We start from the raw sequence: 15666 nt of genomic DNA, 5'->3' as shown, positions 1-15666 counted from the left end.
AACAATGCTCTAGCGCCAGCATTCGCAGTGGCTATACCAAGCGTTATAGAAATGTTCCAAGTTATTACTCGTAACGTTTGGCACGTAAAATCTAATGTCAGTCTATAGAATGAATATTCAGAGCCGCTTTGAAATGCTTTACTTGCGATATAACACGTTCAGTGAATTCCCACAAGGGAGCTTTATTCAGCGCTTCTTATTATTCTTTTAGCTGTTTACAATCGCCTATTATAACCAGAGCATTAAATTCTGGGACGTCGTTCAAACTAGCTTTAGCATCTATAAATATATTTAGGACATAAAATACTTCCTTTACGGGATTTATAAAGTCATTATCTTTTTATTGACAGAGATTATGGATTCTCTCTTTTTGTATTGCTGTTTTGCTTTTCCGCTAGTTTAATTTTATATTACATGAATTTATACAGGTGGTGTGTTTGCTTTGTAGATAAATTCCATTCTCCGTAAGTAAACATTTCGTAGTGAACGTTTTGCACAATGGTATAAAGACATTTGTTCTGTGTCGGATTTGATAAAATAAAATCGTTTTGTTTAAGCAAATCTGCCAGGAACGTTAAGTTATGAAGTTGCTTTATTACTTATATTACACATAGAGGATTATTGGTACTTACTGTAAAGGGGCTGATGCTAAGATTTCACTTTTGATAAGCATAGGTGGAGACGACATACTGTCATGATATGATCAACAAAATAGCTTAGCTAACCAAGTGTATCATTTGAAGAACATCTGTTCAAGTTTGTGAAATTGCGTAGATTAGGGTAGGAATATTAAACCTATCCTAATCAAACCCAATCAAAATTAGTGTTGATAAGAGTACCTTTCTTTTCGTAAACAGCGACAACAAGGTGCGTTGGGTTCAGGGGAGTAAACAGTGGGGTTATGTCCATTCAAAACTAACCCTTGAAGGGCAACGCGTGCATCGTGAAGTGACCTCGTGTTGCAGTGGTACAATGAAGATGTTGAAATAGGTTTTGCTTCATTCTTGGCATGGTACTGAGGTGCATTATCGTTTTCCGTACAAGAGAGAGATTTAGTCGATAGGAATGTCCCATAAGCGTGTTACCTCTTTCCTTATTTGTGTATCAAGAAGATTTGCTCCCAAAAAAAAAAACGATGTGAATGTTAATTACACTCCTGTGTAAATTCTGTGTATTACATAACATTATTTAGAAAACGAACCAACGAACGACAGTAAAAGCATATTTAAATACGAAACAAGCAGTCATTCTTGAATTCTTAATAAAGCTGTACTATTATTAAAGTAAACAAAGTAAAGATTAATAAATAAAATGTTTTTTAGGACATTTAACGTCCGTGAAATTTACCTTAGCAACGTAGTATATTGCGCAGAATAAACAGATTAACCGTACGGAAGGTTTTTCCGGGAAACAAGAACAAATAGGATCAGCTTGAAAAATGTTTAACAATAACTAAATGGAGGAACTCGAAGTGACAACGGACCATTAAGCAGGAGAGATTTAGCCTCATTGCGGATTTAGTTAAATCTGTGTAAAACTCAATCGAACAGTCAAAAGTTGAAACACACGGTTGGACGAATTTGTTGCTTACGTAATATTGCAGAATTGGACATAATTCAAATATTATTTAGTACGTGTTATACAGAATGATTAGTTATAGGTCCAAAAGTTTTAAAAATAAACACATAGCTCTTTTGCTGTCAATCAATAAATGGTACAAACAAAAACCAATGGTTTCATAAATAATAAATAAAGTTAGGATTACAAAATAAAAGAAAAAACTGTTTTGATATTTCGAAGTGCTACATGTTAAAATTAAATCAAATATTCGTATCTGTTATTGCAGACTGTACTGCCAGAAGTTATCGGCCTGTCGCATACCGACAGTGTTTAACAGTGATCATTTTGTAAGTGGTGATAGAAAATAAGTGTTAAAAGCTTTAAAACTTTTTGCTGACTATTAACCTATACATTCCACCATTACAGTTTGAACACCTATAAACAATCATCGTGTATATCATAACGTTAATTACAAGAACGGTTTATTTTAACGTTGATTTTAAATTAAAATTTAGTAATTAAAATTATACTTGCATTTTTATACTAGAAAACATTCCACCAACAATGATATTGGGACGGCATTACGGATACCTATACCAATAGTTGATGCTATTTAAGCTCACCTGCCTCTCACATTCTAACAAAAGTGTGGTAGAAAGATCAACATATTAACTATGTCTATAGTATTGATAAAGATACGGCGGTTACAAGCCGTTTAGTAGTAGACATAGGAACAGCGGTTATTCTATGTGCTACCGAAACCGTTCTACCGCAGAAGTTCGTAAGGTTCCTTTAGGTGACTGGCCGAGGAAAAAGTAGTTTTGGTCTCACTTTATACCTATCGCAAGAAAGATCTATCATTAGTATATCCATTATATTATAGCCATAGCCACCACCAAATCACTCAACACGTGTTTCACCCCTCCACGGGGCATCTTCAGGAGTTATGTTACACCGATTAGTGCCAAACACAGAGACTCTGTGATTCGCATTGTTTGCCGCATACGCATTTATCAGCAGGCTGGCGGGCGGTGCATTTCATTGCACGACTACCACTGCATGTGCGGAAGTGGCTAAATATTGGTCCTTATCTTACTTAGGATGGACTTCCGCGAGGTAACGCCTGATTCCATTAAATATAAAGCATAAGTTGTAACTAAGAAAACTTAATTACAAAGGCTTGTAGATTGCAAATTGTTTTATTTAAATTTTGATTCTTTGAAAACGTTTCAAACACCCACACTTCACTTAAATAACACTTGTAATTTTTTTCACTGCTTAATCGGGATTGTTCTGATGAATTAAATGAGAGAATTTATAATTAAAGGTCCTTCACAGAAATTGTCACTTTATTGTTTCTAATTAAAATTTTGTCTATAAAAAAGAGTTTGTCTCTCAAACAACAATAAAAATTGGCAGTTTTGTTTCGTCCGTCTGGGAAGTTCGGACACATCGTAGAAGGCAAGTTTTAACGAGGCGCTATTGACTTGAAGCTTGTCGCAGTACAGCAAACTTGTTAATCTTTACGTTTGAAATATGAAACTTAGGTTTTAACGAGAGGTGTTTTCGCCTAGACCCGAGGATAAGCGCGCTGAAGGCCTTTGAAAAGTTCTATTATAATTATGTTCTACCAAACTATAAAGATAATATGTGCGGATTATGATGTTTACATTATATTATACTTTGGATAGTTTAATTTAAATTGATTTATAATTGGTTCTAAAATCTATACATTCTTTAACAATTTACTATTTTTTATTAGGTAAATATTATTTCCTATGTTATGCCTTCTTTTCAGCCATACATGTCCACTACAACGCATTGGCCTCCTCCAAAGTTATCTTTGATGTACTATACGATAATCGCCTCACTTGTTAGGCTGGTTGGTGATCGTAGTGTGGTATTATGGGTACGCAGAGGACGCTGCTGTTCATTCTAACAAAACTTTTATGAGAGCAATGGCAATTCTATATAAAAATTTATAAATAGTGAATTTTTAAGATTATATTCCGGGAATCGCACTCGCGACCCACGTTCGCACGTCTCACTGTTCGCAAGTTATTACTGATTCATTTAGTTATTGAGAGTTTAAAACAAAGAATACACATAATACACATTCTTTTCAAACTTTGCAGTATTACAGCGTATAAATTGGATAAATTACCGTATATACGAATAGACACAGATGTGTAATCTGAAAATAAAAAAAATAAGCGTTGTGTAAAGGAACCAAGGAAAAGTTACAGTGGTATAAAAACGAAAGATACAAAACAATGGAAGTAAATTTGATGTCTTTAACGATTTTGAACTCGTATAAATTTTTATGACAATATTTAAAATGATCCAGTAATAGAGTATCGAATAAAGACAGTATTACATTGCCGTTATATTTTTGAGAGGCGAAGTATGTCCGAGATTTCCTCTCAAAATTGAATCTATAGCGAAGAAAGAAAAGAGAGTATGTGGCATGGGTAAAAAGTAATTCTATAACATTTGTCTCTCACACATAATTATCCTTTTAAGCAGGTTGCGGTAAAATTTAGTTTTAAATTAAAGTCACAAGCTTTTTTGCTCTCTTTCATTAAAATAATATTTTATTCTGTACATTTAATTTAAAATAATAGTTTAATAACAATTTACATTAATTAAAGTTTAAATGTCTTGTATTAATTTTTTCATTAAAAGTTCAATGTTTTATCGCTAGATGGCGGTACAGAGAACAATCTCCTGGTTGCCGACCTGTACGTCATATTTAACAAAACTCATTTTGACAACAGATGGCAGACACGAAATTTACTTTTCAATTACATTAAATATTCGGTTTCAGGTACATTTAATACATTTTTTTTAAAAGTTCCTCGATACGTTTATGTTTTATTAGTTGTTAAAACGCAGGTTTTAGATATATATTTCAAAAAACGTATTAGAATGTTATATAATTAACAAAGTGTATTTTTTCCAACATATTTATTGTTATTATAATAAATTAAAATGCATATCTAAAAGTAATTGTACGTTGTGTCATATGTTAAAATATTACTTATTTAAATCTTAACATATAATAGTAAAGAAAATGACGCAGTTAAACAATCCGAGACAGATAGTGGGATTAAAAGGAATTCTGTAATTGTTACCTATACATAGCTGGTTATCTATGACCACCAGTTGGGAGATAAAGAATCTTGCGAATCGGAGCGGAAATGTCAAGCGGCAAAGCCGGAGATAACGCTACAAGAGATGTTTCGCCACAGTTAATTCTACTGCTGGTTGTAGACATTTTGTTGCCATTACATCCGATTTTGTGTCTTTTATGTCTCTACAGTTTTAATTTTGTTTTTTGAGACTTATATCGTCATTACCCACTGTAAGTCACAGGGCTCCTCAAAGATCGCTACGATGAACGGTTTCGTGCTGCATGTATCCATCTATTTCCCGCGACCTTTAACATGTTGACGGTCCACCTTAGAGGGGCCTTCCTCACGCCGCATCTATCGGCTCTTAGTCGCTTCCCGACAAGCTTTTGGCCACAATGGCCGTTGGATTCACGAGCGATGTGCTGCGACGACTGCTACTTCAGACTAATAATTCTTCGAGCTACATTGGAGACCTTTGTTCTTTTGCGGATCCTCATTTCTGATTCGTTCTCGCAGTGAACCTCTAACCATATTTCCTATTGCTGTCTGGGAGAACTTTAATCATCTAATAAAGCTATGTAACTTATTTGCTTTCATAGAAATAACAACATAATATATTGTTGCTGGTGTCAGTTAAACATCTACCTGCCTTACGAAAGTTGAGAAAATTTTTAGGTGTCTGCTTCTTGGTGAGTTGCAACATATCGTGGAGTTGACAACTTATAACGAGACGACTCGAACTTTCTCACTCGACAATTTGTTAATCTAGTTACTACAAGATATGCACGAGTTAAAAAAGAAGTATTGTCCCGTACAGGTGTTGTGAGATTTAACAAATATACAAAAATACCTATAAAAATATATAAAAACGCTTTTATTTGAAAATGCTTTTTTATTCAATCTACATTTAAAAACCGTTTTTACTTCGAAATAAAATGTTTTTCCCCCAAAAAAGATAAAATTACATATCAAACCTCTTGAATAGTTCATCTGCTGGCTGTGTAATTTTATGAACGTGTATGTAACAATAAAACGGATAATAGAGTGATATTGAGAAAGACATTTTAACTGTGCAGTCGTAAAGAAAGTATCTGTGGATTTTAGTTTAACATTTAAAGCTATGTATCTAAGTTACTCTTGGTTCGTTTACTATGATTTTGTAATTTAAAGATTAGAAATTAGAACACTGTTATTTTTTTTTGCACATATGAACTTTCGATAATTAATCATTCATTTCTCATTAATTCTGACACCTTTAAAAATAGAGTTTCAATTCTTTACGTTTATTTTATAAGCTTACGAATATTGCCTAGTGTGTCCAGATAAGCGTCAGAACAAGGCTTCCCGCAAAAAAAAATTCTGGCTACAAGTTACAATCAAGGCGCATATCATTCAAAGAAATCATGACAACAAGAATTTTTTTGTCTTTGAATTGTACCATTAATCTAAATCTGCTTTGAATAAATGCTAGGCCTTTTATCACTTTACTTTTTTATTTGCATAAAATCCCAGATTGTATACTAACTTCATAATATTCTTGTAACTGCTGCGGATTTTTAATTTGAAAAAAATGTTTTATCGTCGAAAGTAAATCACATCACTAGCCATTAAACGACTTTCTGGTTTTAACTACGTATTTATAATTATTTACATGTCCTTGCATTAAACGCCTTTCAAAGAACACAAGAAGGTTTCTAGAAGATAGGAAGGCATTTAGAAGTAGTAAGAATGGTTTGGCTTAGTTATTGATATGTAAATTAAAACTCGTATATTTGATAATTTATTTTTGTTTATTACATTGCACTACAAAATAAATTTCAACAAATTAGCTGTAGTAATAAAACATCATAGAATAAATTACATAAAATTCACTTCGTATGTTTCTTCTGAAAGAGTCCATTAAAATCACATCTTTCTCCTATATAACTATGTTAAAACTCGTCGAACAGTTTAATTGTATTGGCCAGTAAAATTATTCAAGCGTTGTATTTAATTAAGCCCGAGCCCTTTTGTTGGACTGCCCGTATTTATGATACCCGAGGAGTTTTATTGCGAATTATAATTTTCAAGGCACATTTAATACCTCTATAGATTTATTTGTTAAATATGTGTACTATATTTACATGATATAAATGTACTGACAATGCTTTTATCATGTTTTAACTGTTTACTTTTGAAATGTATGAAAAGAAAATACTTCTCTTTATTTTAGTGTGGTTTATGTTGAGAAATGTACTTTAGCTAACTAGGAATGTACACGTGTTATCGTACAAATTTTGTGCGTTTTATTCCGTTTTATATATGCAAACAAAAACCGTTTAAAAAAATCTTTGCTAAAAGCTTTTGTACTATGCCTATTTCGGTGTTTTGAAACAGCAATGTAATTAAGCAAATAAAAATATTTAACTATCGCGGTAAAGCTTTTGGTTATAAAAATTGTGTCGGTGGATTTTGCTATTTCATAATAAACCGAGAAGGTAATTATTCCATATATATCAGTTAAATAAAAAAAAAATATTCATTACAAGATTTAAATTGAAAACATTTTAGTAAATAATCATTTATTTCAAAGTACATGGGCTGTATATGATAAAAAATACTGTTTGTTGCCAATAATTTGTTGCCTTTATGTTAGGTGTTGATGATTTAAAAATTATCGATTCCTTACTAATATCGTAATAGGTTTTAACTTAACAAACGTGGTTGTAATTAGTTCAATGCATTGCTGTACAATAAGCTTGCAGAATATATATATATATATATATATATATATATATATATATATATATATATACTCGTATGTAGGTAGCATATGAGTATGTTTCTAATGGGTAACAATATCATCATTTTGACCGTAAGGATTTTACCGCTGGACTTATGCCTCCGCCTAGATTTCTTATAAGACTGTACTTCGAGTAATAAGTTTTACTCGAAAAACAGTCCTTTTATTGTCTGTGAGTAGTCCCTTAAAAATCGTAAAGTACAGGTTATAGGGAAAAGTAAAACATTTAAAAAATAATTAAAAAATGTCTGTGGTAACATCTGGCTTTCGATTTGGTACAGTCAGCTGGGTTCGGTTTTGTAGATGGTTATCTTTATCGCATTAAGCTTTTATAGCTTAATAATTGCTATATACAAAAATACATGTTCGAAAACTGAACTGAACTTTATATCTCACTTTAATTTGCGACGTGCCAAATCAAATGCCAAGTATTACAGTGTAGGTTATTTAGATGATTATAATAATTATTAATATTTTATTTAAAATTCATATTAAATTATTCGCCGTAAATATTATTTACGCATACCCATATCTTATATAACAAACAAAGCAGTGAAAACTGTGAATTAATTAGAAGTAAACTTTGCTAGATTTCCCTCGTGATTTGAAACGCTGGAGTTCGTCGCTTGTAACTATACTTTATGTTTTTTACATAACATGTGTTGGTTAACATTGTTAAAACTATTTATTAGTAAACATTGGGCATGTTTATTAGAAATTTCGCTATGAAATTTCACTACGACTACAATTTTCTCATGTTATTATAACAATAGCAATATAATATGTAAAATAAGGTATGCAGGTCCTTTGGCAAATATTTGTCTTAATTTTCTAATTCGTTTATGAAAATTACGTATACGTTCGACATAAATAAATAAATAAATAGAGAAATACTTTATAGATTTCCAATAGGACCGGTGGCAAGCGGTCAGCAGCCTGCCTTTCCCGACAATCTTGAGGTTCTCTATCCACCTTTTCTTTTGTATCTGCGGTTTCCGATCCGTGGTTCCTACTCCAGAACCTCAAGAACCCAGCGGCCAACTGTATTGCGCCCTGCCATGTGCCAAATCACTCACTTCTACCGATAGAAATACATTTAAAAATTTAAATACTGTTTGGTACTTACGAAAAAAAATATTACAAACAAAAATTGTTTTTTAAATCAAAATTCAGATAAATCCAAGAAGGCGATTACCAGCAGAATTGGTACAAATTAAAAAATGTTAAAACCTTAAATGAGGTCGTAGGCTAGGCTTACTCTCCGCCCTGCCACTTCAAACTCACGGAATCTGCAAATGCCATTTAAGCAGCAGTGAGTGTTTTGCAAAATTAAAAGATTTCTTATAAAAAGTGAATTTTAATACGACCCTTAAGAATAGCCGGAGAAAGTCTATTTTGTCATAGATTTTTATTTAAGTACCAAACAAAAACAAAAGTAAACCGCAAATTAAATAATTCACCGCATCACATTAAGCAGTGAAACATTAAAGCCTCTCTGTATTGGGGTAAATCATAAATAACCTCGTTTAAACTCGTCGAACAATTTAATAACATTGTATTAGCTGATAAAATTGTTCGGGCGTTGTATTTAATTAAGCCTCGAGAGCTTTTGTTGGACCTCCTGTATTTACGGAACCCGGAGTTTTATTATACATTTATGACTTTTATTACAAGTTATAATTTTTGGGTTGGATTGAACAGCTTTTAATTAAATCAAAATGTATTTCTTGATTGCGCATTTCGGCTGCTTCTCTTTGATTGAATCTACTATTACTTGTAATTATTAACTGGTCGGAGTTTTCTCAACAATTATTCCCGTCATCCGAACCAGTGATGACATACGAGTATGACACTGAAACGTGATATTTCACTTCGGGTCTCGTTGGCAAGCTCTGAACGAGCATTGGTGAGGGTTATGCTCGAGATTTCTATACGAAATCGAATCAGGAATGATGATATCCGTTGCCGAATGAAAGTACATGATATAGTACAGTGAATTGGCAAGTTGGAGTAGCAGTGAGAAGACCAAATAGCGCATACTACAAATTATGGCTGGAATCTTAAATGACTCCCACGAACCGAAAAGCGCAGCACAGGACGTCCACCCACAAGGAAGATAGAGTACCTTGATAAAGTTGTCTGAAGACGCTGGATGCAGGCCGATTCCAATCAGTCTTATTGGTAATGGGGACACGGAGGATTTACGCGTTTTACTACTAATTTAATTAGCATGTGGTCTTCGTACGTTTATCGTGTTCTCTGTTTTCAAATTGTTTTACGTGGAATACGTACAAAAGATAAAATTGGAATGTTGGATTTATTTGACTAACGAACCTATAAAGGCAGCCGTAATATAGCAAGTACTACGAATTGCTAAGTAATAAATTTATTTTCACAATTTGCATAAATAATATTTTATTTAAAGTACATAACTCAGTTAACGTTATTACAGACACATCGCATGTTTCAATAAAGTTTTATAAAATAATGTATCAAATATTCTTGAGAGTGAAGTTGCAATTATAATTAAAGATGACAGATTTAAGATATAGTTTAATTATTTTAGTATATTTTTGATATTAGATGATAGTTTAGTAAATTTCAATTACTAGTAACAAAAATTACGAGCACTGACTCATTCGTCTGGAAAGTTGGAGCGCGTTGGCCATGGACAAGTTGTAACTAGCTGCTATTGACTTGAAACATGACCATAAACTGATAGCTTTTACGTTTCATTTATAACATTTTCAGGTAATGTTTTGAATGGCAATATAATATCCTAAAACATTGATTGTACCGAGCTATGACTAATTTAACTGAGATTATAGAGATAAGAATGCAAAACTTGGTATAGATATGTAAATAAAAGATACTTATATCTTACATGTTCTATATGCCTAATGATTTTAGTATAAATGTAAAGAGAAAAGTCGGAATTAAACTTTTTGTATTATCTTCAAGTTCGAGTCAAAAATCGTGTACATTTTATTTTTTTAGATACTACACTAAATAATATATACCCTTGGTAGTAATTGTAACTGTAGTTCTACCAAAATCGCTGAGCAGCGTCTTGGAAAATTGGGACGAGGTGGAGACAGAAGAAGAGAGAGAGAGAGCATGGGCACCGTCGCCGGGAAAGTTGACGGTGGAGCGACGGCGCGGACTTTACTCATATACCCGATAAATTGATTTGAAGAAAATAAATTTAGATTTCTTTGGTTCGAAATTCGTCCCAACAACCTTGAACAGTCGGCTTTTATCGTATGTAATAAATTTTGTCATTATCATTTATGGGCACAAAGACATTTATAAAACCACGCTATCTTTATATAAGAAATATCCCTCTCCATTATAGATTCCGTTGATGTTTAAAGGTTTGTAATAGCGTTCGTTATACATTATTTATTCCTAGGGTAAATACTCTAAAAGGCTGAATTACAAAGCACATATCGAAATTGATATATTTTTTTAACATTCTTTTTTTAAATTTTATTACCGTATTTCAACTGTTCACTATATACTCTAGGTAAACACATGAACCTAAAAAATACCAATCGTAAATATTTAATAACTGCGACAATATAACGATAAATGTCGTGAATATTTACGACTCGCATTTGATTTTACGAAAAAATAATATTTATTTTCATTAAGAACACTGTGCTTAAGTAATAAGGCTATTGGTGAGACTCGTTGTCCAAGTAAAGATCGGCACAAGTGAAAGCTCTCACAAAATTCCCCTTCAATCTAAGCGTGTGAAATTCTTTAGCATTTCTTATGCAACAATATTGAACTAACTACGAAAAAGAAGAATACTACATTATATCTTGTCACGGGTGGAATAACCTTATAATATAACTTTTTAAAAGTTAAATTTTAACTTCTAGCAATATATACGTTTTGCGGGTGGCAGTGAAAAACTAGCCGTGCAAGTTTTTCTTCCTTCGTTGGCGAAGAAAATAAAAGTCAATTGTGATCTATGTGTTGTATATTACATATACCATTTTTCGTGATTGACTAGTACATTTTGGCTGCGAATATCTTACTGTCACCTCGGTCGAATTTAAATTCGAACGCGCATTTGAATTCAAACCTGTACTAGTAATTTAATACTAAAAAGTATTGTTGACTGTAATGGTCCATAATATATAACAGTGCAAATTCATAATAAATCCTATTTTTTATTTTCTTACACGTTATAATTATATAAGTCTGTGCCATTAGAAATGTTTGCATACACATATTGACACAATGAGCTCTGATACGTTGGGTGCCCCGTTGTTTGCTTCGCATACTCGTATAAAACGTTCTAGCTATGAGGCTTTAGAGGTTTGTACAGCCGACGGTTCCCGTTCTGACAAATGTTTTCTTTGTCTCAATCATACGTGACAAACGGTTGCTCTTGTTTGAGGTTATATAAAATGAAATATTGTTTTTACCTACATATTTTTATGATCCTCTTTTTTATTTCTTAAATGAGTATTTAAGCAGATCATTTACCTGTTGGTAAGGAATGCTGCTTGTTATTTTTTATATTATTCGTAGTGTTAAATCAAGCAGTATGTTTTCTTTTACCGGTACATTATTTATAAATAATGTTTACAATTCCTAAATTAATTTATTTATTTACGTACATAGAAAAAGAATGCCAAGAGAGCTCAATTTAATGAAAACTAGGATTGATCTCCGTTATAATAACATTCTTCGATATATGGGTACGGAAGTTTCAAACGCATTTGAAAATATCTATCGCAGTACTTTGTATATTTTTATCTCAAACATCAGTTACGCCTTAGTTCTTAATACAGTAGTTGAAGAAAATCATTCTAAAATTTTATTATCTCTTCAAAATCTTTTACAACGCTACATAATTTGTAATAGTATTTCTACTTGTGCAAATATTCTTAAAAAGTTATTAGAGTTGTAATTCTCAAGATGCAACTTAAAAAAATAATTTACGTTTAAAGCATGTACACTCGTCGCCTTGTCACAAAATGATACAATTAAATAGCCGTAGCGTCCAATTATTTGATTATAAAAATAGATATGATGTGTGATTTATAATCATTCATCATAGCATGAATGACATCCACTTTTGATGTCAAAATGAGTTTACTATCTGCTCGCAAAATAAATGACTCAGACTTAAGCAGAACAGGCGAAAGAAACGCCGAGACTAAATATTATATTACACTCTTTTTTTAGAAAAATTAAAGAGTATGAAATAACATGTTTAATGAACATTGAAATAGACGAGTCGAATAGATCATTTTTAACGCGTGCTATCTTTAATGAAATTATTTTTTGTGTGTGACCCAATAGTATTGTAAATTTTTTTTTAGCTCCAATAGAAAAATATATTTAGTCGAATTTTAAGAATACAAAATTTGTTTTTGCTTCACATTATAGTATCATATCCTGAGAAAATCGCTAATTTATTTATTATTGTGGAAATAATAATACGCATTGTGAAGTTGCAAATTTAGAATACGCCTTTTACAGATTGATGTGTACCTTTAATGTGGTTACTCTTGAAACAGGCAAAAAACATTTTTCACTTGCTGTTTGACAACACAAATTGCGATAAAGAATTAAAACGACACGTGTCTACCGACCAATTTTATAAAACGTCTCGAAAAAAGGAATTGGAGCGGAATATTTCATTAAGTAACAGGCCACTTTATTGCGGTCTCTTTATGCCGAAAACAGAATGATAAAAAATTTCTCATTTTATAGAAGCTCAATATGAAATGTTTTGAAGATAGTTAATGTTTTATTTGTCAACATATTGAAGTGGTTAGGTATTGTAAGTTCAATTTTTGCATTGTGTAAAGTTACGTGAATTTAGTCAAATTACCTTAAGTTCTTTATGCGTTAAAAGATAAAATTCATAAATAATCTTCTGAATAGTGTCTTTAAAATGTTTGTAATAACGAGAACTTAATTATTATTCAGAATGATTTCACAATTACGTAATGAAAGTCGTACGTACTTGTATATATTATTATGCATTTAGCATTTAGCTCAAACTTTATATTTGTCAGATATAATATAACATCGCTAAGTTAACATGCGAATGCGGTTTTGGCAATTAACAAAGCAATATATCCACAGCGCTGTTTGTTGTCTCAATATCGCGCGTTAAAATTACAGCCTCGAGCTTCGTGCCGCTGTGTTTACAAAGTTTATCTATATTTTAAGCTGATGTTCAAATATACCGTCTCGTTTTCATAATGGATTAGTTTGAAATATTAAAAACAACATTATTCTTTAGAGAACATTGATATTAGGTGGAAATTTGTTTTGTTATCGCCCGTTAACGTGCCTATGATTTGAAAACTTTCTCCAAATATTTAGGTTGGGTTATAAATTATAATTTAATAAATGTTATGACTTAGCTACCGATAAAAATTTACTTGAATCTTACAGCGCTTATGTCGTATTTTAGAAGCATCATTATCGTCACCTTTTCAGTCACTGAACTGAATTGAACTGCTGGACATAGGCTTTCTTCATAAATTTCCAATAGGACAGGTTAGAAGCGGCATCCAGTGCCTTACAACGAGCTTAACAAGATCGTCTGCCTACCTTATTTGTTTAAGTTGTTATTTGTTTAGTTAGGTACTAGAGAAAATTTTATGTACATTTTAAATAATTTATAATACTATATTTTTACCTTCCACTTTATTGCAGAGAACTAATTCCATGGTTCGCGACTCGAACATATTATAAGATTTATTTTTAACAATAAATAGAAAAATCTTTGTGCGCGCTTTAGTCAAGACAATTGCTGTATAATACAGTCGCTTTTTAAACTTTGTGACGCTGTCCATTATTTTTATGTGCGATTTAGAGTAGTTGTAAACTATAAAAAGTAAGCTATAAAATATATAAGACTGGAAAATTTTTCTTGTCAGAAACCGAAGAGAATGTTGTGGTACTGCTACGAGATTTGTTGTCAAATTATAGTGCGAATACATATTTTTTTTCGATTCGTAGATGCCGTAGGTTGACTTTATTTGCTAAACAAAGCTTTTTTCCATCCGTATTTATTTAAAAAAGGAAGAGACAAAGACGATTGTAGTAAACGTCAACAATTGTAAAAAAATCTAGAGATTTGTTTAAATATGCTACACGGTGCGCAGGTAGCAATTTTTATATTAATATAATAATGTTTTAATTTTTTTTCATTATCTTCCAGGGCGGCATATTTTGTTAATCTCCTGGTCGACGAAATATGCCTCCCCTACCCCTTTCTTGCTATTTTTTATGAAGAACTTGCCATATCGAAACATTAAATCAAAGATAAAACAGATTAAATACTAATACTAATTAATGTAAGAACGTATCCGCATACGACAGTTGCCGTGAGTCTTATATATTCTGGTGTTAAATACATCCGCACGTTTTAAATTAATGGGTGTATTTTGATTGTTGACTAAAAAATAGCCCACTAAATAAGATTGTATTTATTGGTACCTTTGCCATTTCGCTAACAAGATACGAAAGCTTTCGTTAGACCTCTGTATTTATTAAACCCAAAGAGTTTTATTACAAATTTATAATATTCGGTTTACATTTTATAGTCTTTAACCAAAGTAATTACGGACAATTTCATTGTAGCATCAAATATTTTAAATTGCAAAACCGTTAATAATAGGTTCTTTTATATGAAATTGCCGTTTTGTACCAAAATAATAAATAATACGGAAATGTTGGTAATTACCTATTTTGACGTTTGTTTTTATTTTCATTTATAATAAAATATTAAGTAATTATTTATAAGTTATTAATGATTTGATTATCGTTTAACAGGTTTATATGGAACCGCGACCAAGATTCCAGCTTAGTGCGTATCGTAATCAAGTTGTATTATTATAAACAAACATTTTTTTGGAATTTTGTTTATTAAATAATAAGTAATTGACTATAAGCTATTCATTTAATAGAATTATGCACCAATGTAATCGAATTGTGATGTCATTTTCATTAGCCGGTATAAGCCCACTAGCTGGGCAAGGCATAAGCCTCTACCAAAAATCGAAATGACTGTTCTAACGCTGCCCGTCCAACGTCTTCCCTGGACGTTAACTATGCCGGTGGGTTACCTAGTCGAGGGCCTGCTTACCTCTCGTCTATTGCCTTTTTTAATAGTCCCTGGTTTTTGGACCTTTCGTTCCACTCCCTATT

Source organism: Battus philenor, unplaced genomic scaffold (genome assembly GCF_028537555.1).
Source record: "Battus philenor isolate CCGP_79_NKW_IND1 unplaced genomic scaffold, ilBatPhil1.0.hap1 SCAF_4, whole genome shotgun sequence".
Classification (NCBI taxonomy): Eukaryota; Metazoa; Arthropoda; class Insecta; order Lepidoptera; family Papilionidae; genus Battus; species Battus philenor.
The sequence above is the reverse complement of the archived record's forward strand: the minus strand, read 5'-3'. Positions refer to the sequence as shown.